Source organism: Myotis davidii, unplaced genomic scaffold (assembly GCF_000327345.1).
Source record: "Myotis davidii unplaced genomic scaffold, ASM32734v1 scaffold187, whole genome shotgun sequence".
Classification (NCBI taxonomy): Eukaryota; Metazoa; Chordata; class Mammalia; order Chiroptera; family Vespertilionidae; genus Myotis; species Myotis davidii.
Window position 1 is genome coordinate 3,562,347 of NW_006383018.1, and position 5,931 is coordinate 3,568,277.

At 41.1% G+C, this 5,931-nt stretch overlaps 1 protein-coding gene across 2 annotated transcripts in view; it reads left to right on the forward strand.

The window, feature by feature from the left end:
* The window catches only part of ANKIB1 (ankyrin repeat and IBR domain containing 1), an 83,773-nt gene that overhangs the window by 19,544 nt on the left and 58,298 nt on the right, over positions 1-5,931 (forward strand). The gene's annotated exons all lie outside the window — the stretch shown is intronic.

Below are 5,931 nucleotides of genomic sequence, written 5' to 3' on the forward strand. Positions count from 1 at the left end.
TAGAGTGATGGCTGAGAGCACTGTTTTCAATTTATTGAAGTCCCAAAAAAGAGCAGAGAAACTAGTAAGTAATGGGCCTCATGGACTATGGACAGACTGTAGGAGTGGATTGTGTGAGTACTCCTGAGTAAATAAAGGGGAAACCAAACATTGCACTGCTATGAAAGTCATCTAAAGACTCCCGCTTTCCAATTTAGAATTCAGGAAGGCTCAGGCTCTTTTTGTGGTAGGAAATCCATATGCTGGACTTTGCCTTAGCTGGCTACCCCAGTTAGCATAAGGTTTAACCTACTCCAGGTGCCTTCCTCTTAGGTCAAAGTACACATCAGGGTAGCCTAGGTCTTGATCTCCAGGTGAGAACAGCTGAGTAAGTAGCATGGAAACTGAAAGGAAGAGAAGGGTCTGAGAATCCTAAAGGCATTCTCTAGCTATTTTCCCCCCCTTTCTCCCAGGCTACGCTCATGGATCACTAAAGAGAGATTGCTATTAAAAGGAATTGGAAATATCCTCTCCTTTCCTTGAGTGTCTTAAAATTTTAACAATTACATTATATTTGTGGGTAAATATACTCATTTTTTCATTTTCTAACAATGAACGTGTTTTATCTATATAATTGGATGGAGGGGGCAGCTATTTTCATTGTGAGAAAAAAAAATACTTTCATAACTCCTTTGTCATAGTCTTTTCTGAAACAGTTTTAAAGGTACTATCACTTTATACACGGAATCAAAGTGGTATCGTTTGTATGCTGTGCTGTTTTGCATTTCTTTAGTGATATTTTGATAGCAATAGTATGTACAGATACAAAAGAGGCACTTTCAGCCCAGCTGGTGTGGCTCAGTGGTTGAGTGTCAGAGCTCACCGCTTTGATTCTCAGTCAGGGCACATGCCCGGATTGCAGGCTTAATCCCCAGTGCAACGTTCACTGTACAGGAGGCAACCCATCAATGTTTCTCATTGATGTTTCTGTCTCTCTATCCCTCTCCCTTTCTTTCTAAAATCAATTAAAAAAACTTATTTAAAAACAAACAAAAAGAGGCATTTTCATACTCTTTTTAAATTAGTTTCCCTCTTCCTTCTTTGTATCAGGACTGACTGCTTGAAGGTTATTTGTGTTTAATCTGAAAATAGAAGCAGTTTGTCTTGTAACAGGAAAGAGAAAGGCACCTTCATTTTAATCCTTCCTGCAGAAGAAAGGACTTGAGCCCACTTGGGACTGAGCAATGTATTGAAATGCTTCACATGACCTAATTATAGTTCTGTTGCAGAGATTCGGAGTGAATATCTTATATACTCATGAAGGCAGCATGTCTTTCTCCTTCAAGAACTATTTTTCTTTTAGTGTAACCCATTTAAATTTTTAAAACTGCATTTTAAAGAAACTTTATGCAGATTGCTTTCTGTTACCCCTTGGTTAATATTTCTAAAAATCAAACCTTACTTTGCTCAGCATAAATTAGGTAGAATGATGGCTATTATGAAAAAATATTTTTTTAAACAAAACTATACCAGGAAATACACAATTGCCACCACTAGAAATACCAAGAAATATTCACCCTCTGCTAATTTAAGAGAGGTGCCTGGGAATTTGGAGCTCGTTTTTTAGAAGCAGTGGTATACATAGTATAATTTCTATCCTGGAGTGAGTGCTACAAATTTAACCTTAAAAGGACTTGTTAGGTTTTTGCAAGGGAATGTGTGGTTCACAAGTTATCTTAAAAGCAAACTGTATATGATGATTTGAGGGGCTTTTCAAACAATGGTTTGCATTTACTTGCAATTTTTTTCTTTTGTAGTTAATGATACCCCTATATAGAATAGGTTAAGTTTTCTTTACTTTTTCTAGGTAGGTTCATATGATACTAGTGGCCCTGTGCATGAAATTCGTGCACATTAAAAGGGAACTAATTAGAGGAAATATTTTACATTGCTATTTGCCCTTTCTCTATAATAGAAATGTCAGCGATGAAGGAAAATTAGTAAAACGTATATGAAAATCTTCCTCCTGTCAGAGTCTGAGATGTACCACGGACCCAGAGTGAAGTCCCCACCCACCTGCATGCACCTCGAAATCATGCAAAACCCAGACCTGGCTGGCCCCACCCCCATTGGGCAAGATCCAGATCCGGCTGGCCCCACCCCAATCAAGCCCCGCTGGGCGGGGGGCATAGCTTCACGTCCCCTGGCTCAGTGCTGGGTTGGGGGGGGTATAGCCTCAGGGCCCCCGTCAAGCCCCACCAGGCGGGGGATGCAGCCTCAGGACCCCCGGCACACCCTCAGGACCCCTGGCCCAGTGCCGTGGCGAGGGGCATGGCCTCAGGTCCCTGGGGTTGGGAGTGCGGCCTGAGGTCCCCCAGCCTGGGCCGGGCAGGAGGTGCACTTTGAGGTCCCCCGTCAAGCCCCACCGATGGGCTCAGCCTGAAGTCCCCCAGCCTGGCGCTGGGGATTGGGGGGCACGGCCTGAGGTCCCCCGGCCTGGGCTGGGGCGGGGAGCATGCTTTGAGGTCCCCTGTCAAGCCCAGCTGGGTAGGGGGTGCAGCCTGAGGTTCACCGGCGCAGGGAACGTGGCCTGAGGTCCCCCGGTCCAGGGCGGGCGGCACAGCCTGAGGTCCCCCGGCCCAGTGCTATGGCAGGTGGCATGATGGCCTGAGGTCCCCCGTCAGATCCCTCCCCCCCATCCAGCACCATGCAGCCTCAGGTCCCTTCTGACCGCTCGTTAAGACTCGTTATGGGAACCCCGCCTCCACTGTGGGCCCAGCCATCTTATGTTATAGCAACCCCGTCTCTGCTGTGGGCACAGCCATCTTGGGTTAATTTACATATTACCTCTGTATTATATAGGATCTGTATATGTAGAGGCTCATGGTAGTATACGTGAACACATACATAGGTGCAGGAGGCTCTTAATACAAGGTCATACGAAATGCATTTAGCATAAGTTTTCACTATTTTTAAAATGCTCTAACCGGTTTGGCTCAGTGGATAGAGCCTGTGGACTGAATGGTCCCCAGTTCGATTCCGGCCAAGGGCATGTACCTTGGTTGCGGGCACATCCCCATTAGGGGGTGTGCAGGAAGGAGGCAGCTGATTGATGTTTCTCTCTCATCCATGTTTCTAACTCTCTGTCCCTCTCCCTTCCTCTCTGTAAAAAATCAATAAACTATATATTTTTAAAAAATGAATAGCACTGCAGACTGAGTCTGTGCTCTGCCACTGTTGAAAAATCTAACATCTCCAGTGATTTATCTTTTATTTTTTAATTAATTTTTTCCTACAAAACATGTTCTGTATAAAAAGCAGAATGAAATGTTTATTGTTCTACCACTTAGAAATAATCCTTGTAACATGGTGCAGGATTGTCTTCCATTTTTCATCACTGGAATGGTATTTTATATCTTAAAGTTTTTCCCTCCTAGCACTTCTATTTTTTATTATTATTATTATTGATTTGAGGGGGTAGAGAGGAGAGAGAGAGAGAAAGAAACATCAATTTGTTGTTCCACTTATTTATGCATTCATTGATTACTTCTAATATGTGCCCTGAGTGGGGATCAAACCCAAAATATGGGACGATGCTGTAAACAACTGAGCTACCCAGGAAGAGATTCCCTTAATCTTTCTTTCTTTTTTTTTTAATTGTTTTATTGCTTAAAGTATTACAAAGAGTATTACATATGTCTCCTTTTTTTCCTGCCCTTAACAATCCCCTTAATCTTTCTTGATATTTACAAACTCATCATGCCAATCATCTTGAATGACTACAGACTATTCTAACTTGTAGATGTCCTATATGTTCTTTAATGTACATTTGGGTTACTTGCATTCTGTCACTTTTATAACAAACATTGCAAATGACTACAATTTTCCCCATATTTATGGTTATACCTTAGGATAGATTTCTACAAGTAAAATACTTGGGTCAAAGATAATTGGTTTAAAGATTCATAATACATGCTTGGTTGTTAAACAATATACCAATTTTTATTTTTACCCACAGGGCAGCAGAGGGCAATCTCACTGAAACCTTTCCAATAATGAGTACTGTCTCTTATTAGCCCTGGACACTGCTAAATTTAAAAGTAATACAATTTTTATGTTTAAAACTTGGCAGATATTTATACAGTCAAGTCTGTTACTCTTTTCTGTCATTCATACATGCATTGCTATATATGTGTTCCTGCCAGAAGACATATGAGGAGCAAGAAATGGGGGAGAAGGCCTGGGCTGGGGGGCAGGGATGGGCTAGGAGAGGACAATGGGGGAAAAAGGGGTCATATGTAATATTTCAACAATAAAGAATTTAAAAAAAAGAAAGAAAAGAAACATGTCAACTGAGAAATTATCCCTGGTTAATAGAGTCCTAGTCATACAGGGTTAAATGAGAATTGATGAAATGGTTTACATGGTACCAAAAAAACAAAGCAAGAAATAAAGACAATATCTATTTCCAAAATATCTGTAAGCCAATTGCAATGGATGAGTTTTGCTAACCACTCAAAGCTCTCTGGAGACTGTGATATATGCTACCAGAGGACATCCTCCATGGTTGTTGTTCTGATAAGTACTTGGGAATTTATACTGCTTTTTAAGCTATGGCCTTTAGTTCTATGCATATTGCATGCAGCAAGCTTAAAACTGTTGAAAGGATTGAAATATGTGTATCAGTATTAGTAATGCAAACACAATACTGAATAAAATTAAGCAGATTGCCTGGTGCCGTGGTTGGCAAACTGCGGCTCGCAAGCCACATGCAGCTCTTTGGCCCCTTGAGTGTGGCTCTTCCACAAAATACCACGTGCAGGCGCGCGTACAGTGTGATTCAAACTTTGTGGCCCATGCGCAGAAGGTGGTTTTCAGCCTGGGCGAGTCTGTTTTGAAGAAGTACTGTTGATATTTGGCTCTGTTGTCTAATGAGTATGCCGACCACTGGAGTGATATATATAGTGTTATACCATAATGTTATAACAGCTATCAATCAAATTCATAGTTAGTGATTGTCATAGGCAAGGATGAGGGAAATTAGGGAAATGTAATAGGAAAACATGTCACAGATTATGAGGTTTTGCTTCTTTTGTTTCATTTTGTTTTTAAAGGGACTTGAAACAAGTAAGAAAAATGTTATCAATTGTTTGAATAGTAAGACGTGATTTTATTCTTTATATGTTCTCTGTTAAAAAAAAGATGAAAGATAGCAAAAGAACAAAAAACTTGAGATATATCATCTATATGAAAACTAAGGAACATTAATGAACACTCAAATAAACATATTGAAATAATATGTTTATGGGTAAAAAGTCTGAATAGTATAGCATAGTTACTTCTCTCCAAATTAATTAATAAGTATTATATAATCCCACTAGCAGTCTAAATTGGATATTAATAAGTGTAAATGTTTGGTGATTTTGTGATTAAAACTGATTAAATTAACACATCTACACTAATAAAAGACAAACATGCAAATTGACCATACCTTCGCTGCGCCTTAAGCCAGGCTCACCAGCCAATCAGAGCGACTATATGCAAATTAAACCAACCAAGATGGCAGCTGGCAGCCACGGAGCTGAAGTGAGCAGGAGGCTTGGTTGCTCCAGTGATGGAGGAAGCCAAGCTTCCCGGCCTGCTCTGAGCTCCACTCAAAGCAACCAAGTTTCAATTATAGAAGGTAAATAAACCCAGATACTTGCTTTCAGCCAGCTGTGGCCACGGAGCTAGAGCGAGCAGGAGCTGGCTCTGAGCTCCACAGAAGGGAACAAAGTTTCAATTATAGAAGGTAAATAAACCCAGATACCTGCTTTCAGCCGGCCATGGCCACGGAGCTGGAGCGAGCAGGAGCCGGCTCTGAGCTCTACGGAAGGCAACAAAGTTTCAATTATAGAAGGAAAATAAATCCCAGAATAAAGAAAAAAGGAGAGGCTGGGAATTTCCATTTCT